The following is a 14329-nucleotide window of genomic DNA, read 5'->3' as shown; positions in this document are numbered from 1 at the left end:
CTGAAAAAAGCTTGGTATGGAGGAAAAAACAACCAACAAACACTTAACCACACCTAGGAAAAGATCACCCTACCTCTAACAGCCTTAACTTCTTTTTTTTCCATAGGAAAAATTGTGATACTTCTCTATGCCACTGGTAGAGAAAAAAGAAAGTGATTCTGCCTGATTTGCAGGTTTCTGACTGACCTCAGGAGAACATAATTTGAATCTTTCGCAATTCAAATTCCAGCAAAGCATGGCAATACCATTAAGCTTTCTAAACAAGGAGCCAGCAGGATTTCAAGGAGTATGGGGTGGGTGTTTCCGTATCTTCCTCTACCGGTCTCATGCCATTTCTCTGCTTTCTTAAGATCAAGCTGTGCTGTCCTTTAGTGAACCTGCTGCCCTCCCTAGCCTTCTGCAATCACTTGCTGTGACAGGCATATAGCTACTTGCTGCACCACCTTCTGTGTTACTGCAGTCAACAGTGGGTAACCCGTCAGTGACATTTCTGGACCTGCTCCATTTGATACCACTGCCCAGCCTGAGTAACAACTAGCACTGTGTACACACTCTGTGCCAACCATCTGAGTGTACCCTCTGTAGCCAAAACTCACAGAAACCTGGTAGAAGTGTTCAAGTCCTCAGTGCTGCCTGCACAGCCACCTAATGCAGCACCAGACTAAATTGGGCTGAAGAGGCATCATCTTGCAAACACTTGGATTCCTTCACCCTCTCCTTTGCCCCTTCCACAAGCCCACCCACCCACACACCACTGAAGGTCCATTTCCCCCATTCACTGCTCCCAGTCATTCTTCATCAGCTCAATACACCTTAAAGGAGATCTCAGTTGCTTCTGGTCTCCCTTCTTTGGACCAGTCCATGAGCAGCCCACATGAGAAACACTGGGGCAATACCCACAACCCAGCAGTAGTCAAGACCTTGCCCTTAACCTGGTGTTCACTCTCTTTTGCTTCTTTGGAAAGATCAAGGTATGTACACATGAAACTATGGCAAGGGCATCAGCTATAAGACCTTGTCCTGTTATTTTATGAGTAAGAGCTTCCCCTCCATTTGCCACAAAACTGAGCTTAGTTTGTTGCATGCTGTTAGTTACTACGATTGATAACTGCAATTGCTTCATATCAGATGTGGGTAAGTGAATGTTTACCAAATACTGGTACTTTGGAGTTTACACAATATTATTAGATAGATCAGCATAATAAAACACTTGGAGGTCCTTTGATCTAAAAGCTGCAGAGGTATTTCAGATCTGAAATGTCCATAGTACCAGAATATTTGCTTATGTGCACAATTCCAGGTTACCATACACAGAACATGTCCTTCCTGGCTTTTCTTCAAGCTCTGCTAAGTCAGACATTTTAGAATACAGCATCACCTGACACATTGCCACAATCTATTGAAGAAAAAAGCCTATAACTTTTTGCTTAAATAAAAGATTAGATTGGAAAGTAGTATTTCTAACAACACCATGCACTGTACAGATCTGCAAGGACTTTAATGTACTTGCTTCAAGGTGATCATAGTTGTCCTCACAGAGGAGTTTCCATATAGACCATGATATTACACATCACCAGATATGTTACCTTTGAAACATGTTGGACCTGAGGTTACTGAAAATAATTGTACTAACTGGATAGTTAGTTCCCAGAATAGTGATTTTTGTAACTAGGGAGAGTACTCAGATTGCAGCCTTTCAAATTTCTGAATATATACAACTGAAATACTTGACAGCATTCAGGGAACAAAAAAAAAAATGAGTGCCACTTGAATGAGTTCTTACTAGCAATACAAATAGTTGGGCTTCTGGACAAAAGATGAATGTAGGTTAAACGATATTTAGATAGCACCATGTGGCTGATTAAAAATGAAATAAACTGGTAATGCAGAGAAGAATCTGTTTACACGTCAGAGTTGACTTCTAGTAGAAAAGGAGAAAATTTTCTGAAGAGTTTTCTCAATTCATGTACTACTGTGTACGAGCAATACATATGGTTTCCATTACATGTTTTTGCAAAAGAAAAGCAAATTAAAAGAGACAACAGATGTGAAATCTTAATTTAAACCCAGGGATTACTATTAAGGGTTGGTTTTGGGTTTTTTGTTTTTGTTTTTTGTTTTTTTTTTAAATACAGCTTTAGTCTGATGTTGTACAAAAATAGTACTAATTCAACAGGACTGCTGCCATGGAAATAGTTCTCTAGGAATTCTTCTCATTGCAGTGAAACACAGTCAGGTTTGTTACTCCCCTACCCCTTCTGCCCTTGCCTACATTAATTCTGCATCATGAAGGCAATATAAGGGACTTCCCTCCTTAGGCATTATCACCATGCTATTTGCAAAATTAGCCACACTCTCCAAGGCTCATCAAAACCTATGCAAAGAAGTATTGAGGAGGTAGGATTTGACTTGAAAAACTCTTAAGAAGGTTTATGCTAAAACTTGATTCAGATCCACTAAGGGTTTAGAGGACTGTAGGATCATCACATTTTTTTTAAAGGTACTTTTTCTTTTTTCATAACCTTCAGTAGTAGAGGCCAATGTGGCTGTGTTTCCAAAAGGGCATTCCAGATATCAATCTGATGTGATATTACTTTTCATAGAATCATAGAATGGTTAGCATTGATTGGAAGGCACCTTAAAGATCACCTAGTTCCAAAGTGCCTGCATGGGCAGGGACACCTCCCACTAGATCTGGTTGCTCAAAGTCCCATCCAGCCTGGCCTTGAACACTTACATTACAAGGTCCATCCACAGCTTCCCTGGGCAACCTGTTCCTATGTATCACCACCCCTACAGGAAAAATTTCTTCCTAATATCTAATCTAAATCTACCCTCTTTCAGCTTAAAGCTGTTCCCTCTCATCCTATCACTACACACCCTTGTAAAAAGTCCCTCAGTTTTCCTGTAGCCCCTTCAGTCACTGGAAGGCTTCTATGAGGTCTCCTCAGAGACTTCTTTTCTCCAGGTTGAACAACCCACACTTTCTCAGCCTTTTCTTTGTAAGAGAGGTGCTCCCACCCTTTTTGTGCAAGGCAAAAGCCTTTGACAGAGGCAAAAAGGAAAGCTCTGCTCGCTCATGGAGCCAGGCACAGTGCAGTGCAAGGGGGCTTCCTCCTTTTTCCCTGCCCTGCCTGATGGAGGATAACACTGGATAACACAGGAAAGAGAATGGTGTAGAGCACCTGGGAGCATTGTTCTGCCATTTTTCAGTCTCTGGTCTGACACTTTTTCACTGCTCAAATCACATCTTCAACCTCCATCTTGCACAGGCACAAACAAGCTAGTTTTAAAATGGTCAACAAAGCTACAGAAAAGGCACAGCTACCCAGGGACTTATTGTCAGTGCCAGAGTAAGCACTGGGCTGATGGAATTGTACTACTGAGTACCCTGCTGCCTCATTTAAAAGTAGCCTAGGTCTATCTCTATGGGCCAGTATTTTCTCCTTGGGAATAGCCAACCTTTGTCTTGTGAAGCAATTGTCCCTTCCATCTCTGTGTCTTTCAGTTTCTTATTCACAAATCAAGTGCCTTATCTACTAACACAGCTGTGAAGAAAAATGCTTGAAACAGTAATGAACCTTGGATGGGGGGAAACCTAACAGCCAGATGACCTGAAATACGAGTTCTGTCCTTTTGTCCCTTACTCTTGTTCCTTTCAAGTGCTCATTTTATGATATGCTCTTCCACTTTATTCCCCACAAAAGAGAAAGACAGAGTGACACTTTTCATGCTTCCACTGACAGCAGTTCCCCCTGTAGTGTTTTTTTCCCCCTTGTACAGCACAACAGAGTATGTGTCCTGGACAAGTACCACAGTGGTCAGGGGAAGTATCCAAAATTCTAGGTACCATTTCGAGCTTCAAAGGGCATCCATCTCACTTTATAGGAAAAATAGGCCAGAAACACAGTAAGAATAGACCACTGTCATGGGACCATGGGACTCTGGTAAATCAGCTCTTGTTTGAGGCCAGAGCTGTCTGAAAATTTGGAAGAAAAGGTTACAAGAAAAAAAAGGAATAAAGTGAAAAAAAGGGAGAAAGGGAGAAAAGAAAGAAAGGGAAAGGGAAGGAGGAGGGAAAATAAGACAAGGAGCAAGAGGAAGAGAGATTGACATTTTAATGAAGAATTTATTTTAATTTTCTTTGGATTAATTTGTTCATGCCAAAGAACTAGTAAGTCTCAGTGATCGGGACAAGCACTTCCCAAGGCCATAGAAATCCTCCTCCACCCTGCTCTACCTTGCATGCAGTACTCTACAGAAACAAAGAGCATACAAAGGTGCTGTGAAATACTATGAAATGAGAATGGCACGACCTTGTACTCCCTATGTCCTTATGCTGCAGCACAAGGATTACACACAGCACAGTAAAAAGGAGACACAAATCTCCTCTAGCCTCAACACAGGAGATCCCTGCTGGGGGAATCTAATAATGCTGTTGGCAAAAAGTGTCAGCGCCCAGTGAAACTGGTGGGAGTTCAGGGCATGCAAAATAAAAGAGATGTTGGCCTGGCCCTGAACATATTCATGTAGAGCCCTTTGACAACAGTGGGAATCCCTTCCTGGGTTCAGCTGTTCCAGACCAGACTGGAAATGTCAGCCAGAAAACAAAGCAAAGAGATGGTACTATTGCCCTTATTGTAGTGTACACAAACATGAAACATGAGAAAGCAAAAGCTCAGAGCATACCTAATGCCTTAGGGATGCTGACAGACTGCCAGCCCTTTACGAAAAGAATAAGCAGGAATTAGGGGAAAAAACCCAAATCCCCTAAGATATTTCCTGGTTCCTTCTTAAGCATGTGAAGGAAGAAGGAAGACTTACTCAATTTGGATCACTTCCAGATGCACACTATCACAGTCCACATGGGGCTTTGCTTTTGGTAATGCTTGTATCTGGGTTTGCCATTCAGACTGGCAGAGCCATGAGCAGCAGCAAGCCAAAATAAAAGGTTGTCTAGTGCAGATGGTAGAAAACCAGACTTGGCAACTCATGGGATATGGACAGCCCTGAGCAGTGCATGTGAATGCAAAGGGAAGAGGAGGATTCAACATGAGGGCTTGGTGGCATGGGCCCTCAACCAGACCTCCTAACAGTTATCTGCCTTTCATAAGCTTTTTGATGGAAAAAGAACAGCTCTTACCCAAAATCTACTTAGGGACAGTCTGCAAAGTCAGATGATCTTTGTGAAAAGATACCTCTTGCTCAGCAGCATGGTATTTATGTGAGGTTCCTGTTTCTATATACTTTCCTCATGCTTGTGGTGCCGTAAATCTGGCTGCACAGCAGGACAGGAATTTCCAAGTAGATAGTTGCCAGGCTTCTCCCTTCAACACACTACAGGATCTGCTAAGTCAGGTCACATTAGCAAACACCAAGTCTAGTCTGAGGCACCACTCTTGTCTGAGGCATCAGGCAATGCTTACTTCTCAAGAGTCAAATTCAGAGTCCTATGGATGGTGCAGTGCTGGCTATGAGAGAGAAGAAATATTTTCTCCTAAATAAATCAATTACCCAGTGTCCCAGACCTATTGACATCCAATTCCATTTTTCCTTCTGCTTGTGCTTCACAGCTCTGTCTGACAGGACCTCACACTCCTTCTAAAAGGATCTATTGACTCCCTTGTCTTTGGCATGCCACATGACACAGCCCAAAAGTCCAGACTAAACTGCAGTCAGAAGCCAGGCACGTTCAGCCAGGCTGGCAAGAAAGCAGATGAGGCAATGGATTCTGCTAGTGTCTTACTTACAATGCAAGGACTTGAAATGTTGCAGGGACTTCCAAACAAGTGAATATAGCCCTTCATGAAGGTGATGTGGAACAAATCAATAGGACTTGGGAACAGCCCAAAGTTTGGCAGGAGACAGAGATGCTTTGACGGGGTTCTGCAGTGGTATAGGGGATGATGTAAATGTATCATACTTGATTTTCCAGACAAACCCAGGCACTTAAATGCCTAATGAAATCAGTGACAGCTGTCCAAGTCCTGTCCCACTGGAATAATGTAATTCAGCAATTTTTTCAGCATTCCATTACTATCCAGTTGTTTTCCTTTTGAGTTACCTACATGAGGTGAGCCAGAAAATACCCAATATATGCAAAGCTGGGGTTTAGAGTAGCCAAGTAAGAGGGATCATCTTGTATAAATCCCTTATAGAAAGGGATCTAGCAGCCACCATACTTCAGTTGCTCATTCATGATGAGAAATTGCAGTCCTTGTGCTACCCATTCCTGGCCCTGGCAAAGGACTAATATTTAAGGGGCTGAAAGACTAAAAGACAAGTCCTAAGACTTGGCAGCCCCTTCTGCTCATGGATTTTCCCAGTTTTCCTGGGGCTGGTGTGACATACCTATCCGCTGGTGCAGCTGACTCTGACTGCCCTCTAGTGCAGGGATCAAACTTGCTGAATAATTTAAAAGAGGGGCATAACTACAAATGGAACAGATACCTGCAGCTGAATAGTGAGCCAGCTCTTGCTCAAGTATCAGAGGTGTATGGCTGTCAAGGAGACTCCTGAGTTGCATTCCAGGTGGCACACTGGCCACAAGTATGAGGCCACCAATCTGCTTTAACAATGCAGAGCAACCAGTTATCCCTTCTGCTGATGAAGACAGAAATTCTCATGCAAACCACAGGTAAACCAGTAAAGTATCACTAAACAGAAGCATCACATCATAATTTTATATTTGAGAAGTATCAGAAATGGCTTCTGGGGATGATGTGTTTAAGAGAGCACTTGACTAGTTCAGCCTGTCTCGTATGTCAGCAGTTGACTACTGAACGGATTAATGAACCTTCTCACCTTACTGGAGTTTTTAGAACTTCTTTTCCATGAAATATGACAATATAGTATAGTTTTGAACTACTGAAGTCCATGAAAGCCCAAGAAAAATATCTTTCTGTGCATCACTCAGAATAATTTTAAATAATCTTGATCCATCTCATTGCTTTGGGCTATAGAGACATTGTTAAGACAAAAAACAGAGAAACCTCATCATTAGACTCAGCAACCACCTGCAATTAGATACAGTAAGATAAAATTACGTTACTGGAGAGACAAGATCTACTTACAGTGGTTCCAAATAGACATCTGAACTACTTATCTTCTCCTGTACAGCTGGTGCATTTTAGCTTTCTTTTTATTGTGAGATGAGTGAATCTGAATGAGCTGGATCAGAACGACCACATTCTTAGGATCCATTTGATAGCTTCCTGTTGAAAAGAGGCATTATAATGAGATTAATTTAATATTGTAAAAGATTCAGAAGAATGATAATGGACTTCTTTTTAAAGTCTTTTGTAGCATATCAGTTCCCCAAGATCACCCAGCCCACGGTCTTTTTTCTATGAGAGGCCAAGCTCTGGGCAAAATGCAAGAAATGGTATAAATTTGTCCCATAATCCATCAGAGACAGAATTTATTTCAAAAGTAGGGTGCTAGTGAAGCACCATTAGTCAGTGGTGGTGAGCACTTTGGTTCTGGGGCTGCATTTAACTGGCATGAAGGGTATTAATAGCCCATCCATAAACCTTTGACTATACCCCTGTGAAGCTTATTCTTTGAAGATGCACCTAGCCTAAACAAACAAATTATCTGAAAACATTACCACCTCATACCAATCCCTCTTTCCAGCTCTTCTAATACATACAAATGGGACCTACCAGGCTTTCACCTAATTAAAAATCAGCCCAAGGCACTGTGGCTAAATCTTATTTTAATTTCGACAGGCAATTAGGAGCCTGTGAAGAGCAAATTACCAACCTAATCCTGGTTTCTGGGAGGGAGTTATCCATATAAAGCCACATTGCTACAACCTGTGGGTATGAATTCAAGGACAGACACCATGACACAGTAACATTATGGTCAAAGCTTTAACACATGGGTACTAATTGTAAACCACTGCTGCACTTATTTTGTAACTAGTTAGAAGATTCTGCCTTCAAAGGCACTTTCTAGCTTGCAATAAAAGCACCTGACCATCTCCTTCTGGGCTTTCTTGCTTTTGCCACCACACAGCCAGATTTTCAAGTTAACAGCAGCAACATCTGCAGCCAGATAGTGTAACTTCCCTGTAATGAAGACGTGATCACTCCTCGATGTTAGTTCCCACCAGCTGAGGAGAGCCAGACACTCACAGCATGGAGATAAATGTTTATTACTGGGGCAGCAAACTGAGAGTGACTGACAGCAGACAAATAAGGGGGATTCTTCAAGCAGTTGTTTCTTAAACTGAATCTCTTGCCAGACTCAGAGGTCTGATTAAACCTTGCAGAATCAGACAGAAGGATCTTCAGCTAACACTGCCAGTTTAAAGCTTAATTGGCTTATTTCCTCAGTTCCCTTGGGGGGAGTGTCAGCATGCAAAGAGATATATACAGACATAGCTGCTCTTCTTTTCAATTCCAAAGGTATTCTCAGTAAACACCTCCTGCTGCTGCCACTGCTCCTGCCATTGAGAGAGATCACTTCAGATCTGCTGAGCTTTTTGTCTCTAAATTCAGTCACATAACATAATAAATGCAGCAGTTGTGTAAGAATTCAGTGTGTTTGACAACAGCTGGAGGAGGAAGAGTGTCTGAAAGGACAACCAAACAAAAATGCCACTTCACTTAGAAAAAACACAGAGGTCCCATGTAAACTAAGTTGGAACTGGCGAGACTGCATATCAGAGAGAAAAGTCTTAAGTTTAATACTGACCACAGATGTCCAAATTACTTCTAAGCCCTTCTTCAATGTTGCATTTCAACTCTGCCCTGCAGGGACACTTTCTAAGAAGTATGCATAAATTTCATACCAAAGTATGGCTCTATCTAGCTTCAAATCAGAGTAATGGGAAAGACATTGACTTCAGCAGTTACTCAATACCTTCATCTAACCTAACCAAACCTAATCTAACCTAACCTACTGCTGGTAGCTATGTGTGTCCCTAAGTGGCCCAGAGGTCCCACACTGATAGCACATGAACAGCATATCATACTGATCATAATATGGAGCAGCAACTCAACTGTTATTAAACTACCCAGAGATAATAACTAAGAATGCAGAGATAAGCAGAGGACATGGTACTTTCTCAAAGGTCTAAGGGAGCTCTGTGAGCTAGTGCATACCATCCCTGCTCCTCTATGCCATGCTACAAACTCTGGCCTATGGATCCCAGCTTGGTCTCCTTCACTCTCAGGACAAGGAATTGCTCTTCTGAAGTCAGGACACTGCTATTATTGCACAAGCACTGGAAGAAGTTAATATTATCTCTTTTCTCACTTACATGGTCTTATGCATCTGTAAATAAAAGCTTGAAGTAACTTATGCTTAGTGAAATGGGAGCAAGCTGGCTGAAAGTTACTTCAGGGCCAGAGCATGCACACAGGGCTGGTACTCCTGGTAGCAAATGGGCTCCTTCCTTAGTTACCCTGCAGTAACATCTGCACATGTCTAGAGACAAGCACAGAAAGTCTGCTATCATTACTATTTCAGAACAATAACAGTAAATATAACAGACACAACTGGGTTTTTTTTTTCCAATTACAATTATCTTGCATTGTGCAAGGTAAGTGTCCCCCCCACTCCTCCCACTTACCTAACACACTATTTTGCTAAGATTAAGATGGAGATTTAACAAACCAGACAATCATAAATTCAGTTTTTTTCCACAGCAATACTGACCCTTCCCAACAGGGCTAGTCAGACAGCAGGATGTGACAGACTATGAATCTGACAAATAATTTAACACACAGTACAGGTAGCATCCCATCAACCAATACCTTCTATCAAGTGTATCTGCATTTAGGTATTTAGTATATATTTCCTTTCCCATAAAGTCAAGCTGTAGCAGGTTTTAATCACTTAGCCATCACTGACACTTTTAATGTGGAATATTGTGACTTCAAAGATGTCTCAGTCACACTGTCATTACAGTGGAAACAAGTTGTGATGTTGAACAGCACAGTCAAAAACTTTCCCCACCCCTCTGCTGGGCTAGGAACTATGCTCCTGAAATCAATGCTACATTAATGCCCTGAAACTGTCCTGGAATTCTATCTCCTCCAATATCTTGCAGCTAAAAATGGAGCTCTCAGCTCACCTCCAAGAGGTCACTAATTAAAACAGGTATTTTTAGACTCTAGGTATACTCAGATACACTGCAAGTGATACTATAAATATTTTGTGGTTTTATTTTATTATACATTTAGTCTCTAGAAGAAGGACAGAAATTTTACCTTCACTGTAATGGCAGCCCAATTTATGAAAATATATACTGGATCTAAACAAAGGAAATAATAAATCAGAAGACATTACATTATTTCAGTAGTTAGCTTTTCAACTATATTAGTGGGTGATGGCAGAAATAAACAACTGCAAAGCAGAAACTAAGTTTCTGCATCACTAGCTCCAAGTACATTTTAACAATAAGTTTATTTTCCTACTTTTCTCCTTCCCTTTTATCTTGCCTCCTAATAAAGAAAGCATTCTTTAGCTATCTCAGCTAAGGCTAGAGAGCCTCCAAGGAAGAGCAGACAAGGCTATCTGCAATATCATCAAGTTCCTAAAAGCTTAAAGTGAGAAACACATCCATAAATACAATACTTCAAATTTCCTACGGCAGAGCTGGCAAGCAGAGAGACATCAGGGGAAATTCCTGTCCCCTTATGGATCTGTGTAAGCTTCTTACCACTTCTTCACCATGTCCTGATGTCATATATCCCCTGTGCAAGACACAGAAGGCATGTCCGAGTTACCTACTGGCTTGGAAAGGAACCTGAAAGGACTATAGAAGGCTACAGAAATTGCCAAAATGCTGGGAATCAATGGAAGAAGAAAATTACCTACTGCATAATTTCTGAGACTCATGGTTCTTAATATAGTATATAGGAACAATGGATTGTTCAATATACTGTTCAATACATTGCTTTCATTACTAGCTTACACAGCTGTGTGGATATTTTCTTGATGCTGATGCATTCACTTTCATAAGAGAGAGAAGGCTACAGAGAGAGTAGAGAAAGAGAAAGGCTACAGCAGCTGAAAGTATTTTGCAAGAGAGAAATGGAGAGAGTGAGATCTCATGACATCTAAGAACATAATGTAGGTCTTTGAATCCTGGACTAATGCTTAAATTATCATCTTGTCCTTCCCTTTTCATCCTTCACTCCAGTTTTTAAGCATCCACTGCGACACGGAGTAGCCCAAGAAATGCACTAACAATTAGAACTGTGTACTTCTGCTCTCCTACTCTCCTAAATTCCTCAAAGATCAGAATAAACCTGAGTAAGAAGTGATTGCTGGATAGGCAATTTTAATGCATGATCTTTGACACTGGAACTCCTGGTTTTATGCATTGCACACAAGGTTTTGTATTCAATGCTCCAGAGTAGGCTGATCTGCTCCCTAAAGAAGGAAGATGTGGTAAAAAGGGCTAAAGAAGAAAAGAAGTTGAAATTCACATTAATCAATTAGGAAGTCCTTTATAGCCATTCCAAGCTGTAGTAAGTGTATTTTGCTTCACTTCTGCTTTGCAGAGAGGATAGGTGCTTTTACGGGGATGAATACATAAATATTTCAGATGATGAGTTGCTTATTTTGGGCACTTCCATTTTCCTAGTGCAAACAAGAAACCTGCTTTTAACCTTAAGAGTTATAGAAGCTGTTTGTCATTCAGAAAGCTGTAAGCCCCTGACAGGGGGCTGGTCTCATTACAGGAACAAAACTGAGGCACAGATGCTGCAGTCAAACACAGCGATTCTCTATGGAAGAGTTAAGCTACACTCCAGTTCCTGCATCCAAGTTACCGAGCTGAACAGATCTTTGCTATTCAGTATAAATCTAGGATAATACAGAGCTGTTGGTTTCTGCACTCAGACTAATACATAGCACCCTTTAAAGCTACAGAGGCAAGGGAAGAGATTTGGATAAATTTAGGAGCATTACCGTAAACTGGTGGCATCTTTACCAAAGTAAGGTAGGCTTAAGAAAGATAAAATTCAGTGACTATTTAGTAAGTTCATGTAATTGCAGGTTTCATGAAAGAAACATCGTGGAGAAACAACACTGAAACTTTGTTCATCTGTTAACCAGGCAAGGAAAGCTTCTCTTTCAGCATAACCAACAACTGTGCCAGCAGAATTGTCTATTTGGATACCTCTACTGCATCTATTCATGAAGCAGGATTCAATCATTCAGCCAGTTGTTCATCTGATTTTCACCACCCCCACCACCCCCCTTCCCTTCTTGGTCCCTGGGGAACACTGTTCTTTTCCAGGGCAGCTAAGTCTGTAACATCTATTTGTAGGCGATACCCTGCACCCCTAGATGATGGTATGAGGAAGTCCCTTGCTGTCACTGCTGCCTAGAATAATGTTTCCTGAATTATATTTGGAATGAGGCCAATGAAGCCAGTTCAGGTTGAACTAGGAATCTGCTGATACTTCACTATCAGCTGAAAATCCATTGAAGTGGAGCCTAAACCCAAATCCAGGTACGTATGTACAGAAAGGTGCATGCCCCTAGAAAGTGACCTCATATATTATCATGAAAGTTGTTTTAATTCAGAAGATATGATATAATACAGAATCAGATCATGTTTGCAAAACAAGCCAAGGAACTTAAAGAAAAATGCTAAGTTTATCTGGGTAACCTTCAAAATGAAATCCTCAAATTATCAAGGCTACTATATATACTTAGTTGCCAATAAATTTCACAGCCATGACTGCTGAGAGGTTAGACAAAATGGGAAATGATCCCTTTTTCAGTTCAGTTTTCCAGTTTCTTCCCCTTTCAGCTAGAAGCTGTAGCAGAAACCAGAAGGGACAGAATCAATTTACTCCGGTCTCCTATCTAGTCTTAGTCAAGGATATAAACCTCATCTCTTAATAACTATGATGCAGCCTTTTGGAACTCTCTGGTATGATCCACATAGTCTGCTTAAGTAGTTTCAAACCATTTTTTTCTAGAGGTGTAACTATTTCAATTGAGACTGCATTTTCTTCTTTTTCTTCTTCTTCTTCTTTTTCTTCTTCTTTTTCCTTTTCTTTTCCTTTTTCTTCTTTTTCTTTTTCCTTTTCTTTTTCTTTCTCCTTTTCACTTTTTCTTTTTCTCTCTTTTTCTTTTTCTTATCCTTTTTCACCTTCTTTTTCTCTTTCTTTTTCTTTCTTTCTGTTTCTCTTTCTCTTTTTCACTTTTTTTTCTCTTTCCTTCTCTTTTTCTTCTTCTCTTTCTTTTTCTTTCTCTTTTTCTCTCTTTCTCTTCTCTTTCTTTTTCTGTTTCTTCTTCTCTTTCTCTTTTTTCTTTTTCCTTTTCTTCTTCTTTTTCTCTCCCCCACATACTGAATGGTTGTATTGGCATCACACACCTTTATATAAACATAATGTTCATTCACAATGAAGGAGAGATCACAGAGCTTCAATTCCATTAGGATATTTAAAGTCACTGCAATTTCTCAGAGAATACAAACCTCATAATTTGCAACACTTGGAGACTGATCTATCAGAGTTCTCGAGATTTGGCTTGTCACAGTATTGGAGAGCTTCCCAAAACTCGTCATCCTGAAATATTGTCACAGTATACAAGACTCTTCCCTGCAGTCCCACTTCACAAAAGCAGGCAGAAGCTACACCCTAGAGCCACTGGCCTTGGAAGTCTACAGCTTTTTTTTTTACTTCCACAAGGCTGACCTTGAAATGTACTTGCTGCAGCTATTATCTCTCTCTCCCTCTTCTATTGAGCTGAAGAGCTTGTTGTGCTCTGTCTGACATTCCTAAGTCATTATCTATGTCTTAATACCCATCTGAGTGTCTTGCTCAAGTTAAATGACAGAAATAAAAAAGCTCCACCTCCAGTAACACCTCTTGGCAAAAAAAAAGATTCAAAACTGGGCCCTCCCATGACACTTAGGGACTTACATTTCCTTTGTTGGGAGAACTGAAGTACATTGCAGCAGGTTTCAAAGACCTGACTCGGTCTGTGACTCTTGGCAGAGAGAGAATTACACTAATTGGCAGTGCTATCAATTATTTTGGAGCAGACAGTCAGTGCACCTAACCCCAGTGGCTCAAAACTGCTCCCAAGCCCTCTGATCCTTTAACCCTGACCCTAGCAGTGGCACTTCTGCTGCCTCCATCTGCTGAGGAGTCCTTCCCACAGCCTAAAGGAGGAGCTCTGCTGGGACAAATGCTGAAAGTAGGTGGGCAGTAAATGAGCTGGGATGAGCTCGGAAGCATCTGCTCCCACCAGCTCTTCGTTAGCCATGGGGGAGATGCGTGAGCCACAGCCACCTCTCTCCACAGCAGCCAGACCAACAGCTCCTGCCACGTTTCTTCACTTTTCTACTGGG

At 41.1% G+C, this 14329-nt stretch overlaps 1 long non-coding RNA gene across 11 annotated transcripts in view; it reads right to left on the bottom strand.

Annotated features, from left to right (window-relative positions):
• The window catches only part of LOC139803196 (uncharacterized), a 186803-nt gene that overhangs the window by 64655 nt on the left and 107819 nt on the right, over positions 1–14329 (bottom strand). For all 11 annotated transcript variants that reach the window (XR_011728934.1, XR_011728931.1, XR_011728946.1 and 8 more), the window contains one exon: positions 7074–7214. This is a non-coding gene — a long non-coding RNA (uncharacterized lncRNA). The remainder of the gene's footprint in view (positions 1–7073; positions 7215–14329) is intronic.

The sequence above is a fragment of the Heliangelus exortis genome, chromosome 1, assembly GCF_036169615.1.
Source record: "Heliangelus exortis chromosome 1, bHelExo1.hap1, whole genome shotgun sequence".
In the NCBI taxonomy this organism is placed as follows: domain Eukaryota; kingdom Metazoa; phylum Chordata; class Aves; order Apodiformes; family Trochilidae; genus Heliangelus; species Heliangelus exortis.
This window is presented reverse-complemented; position numbering and strand designations above follow the sequence as displayed.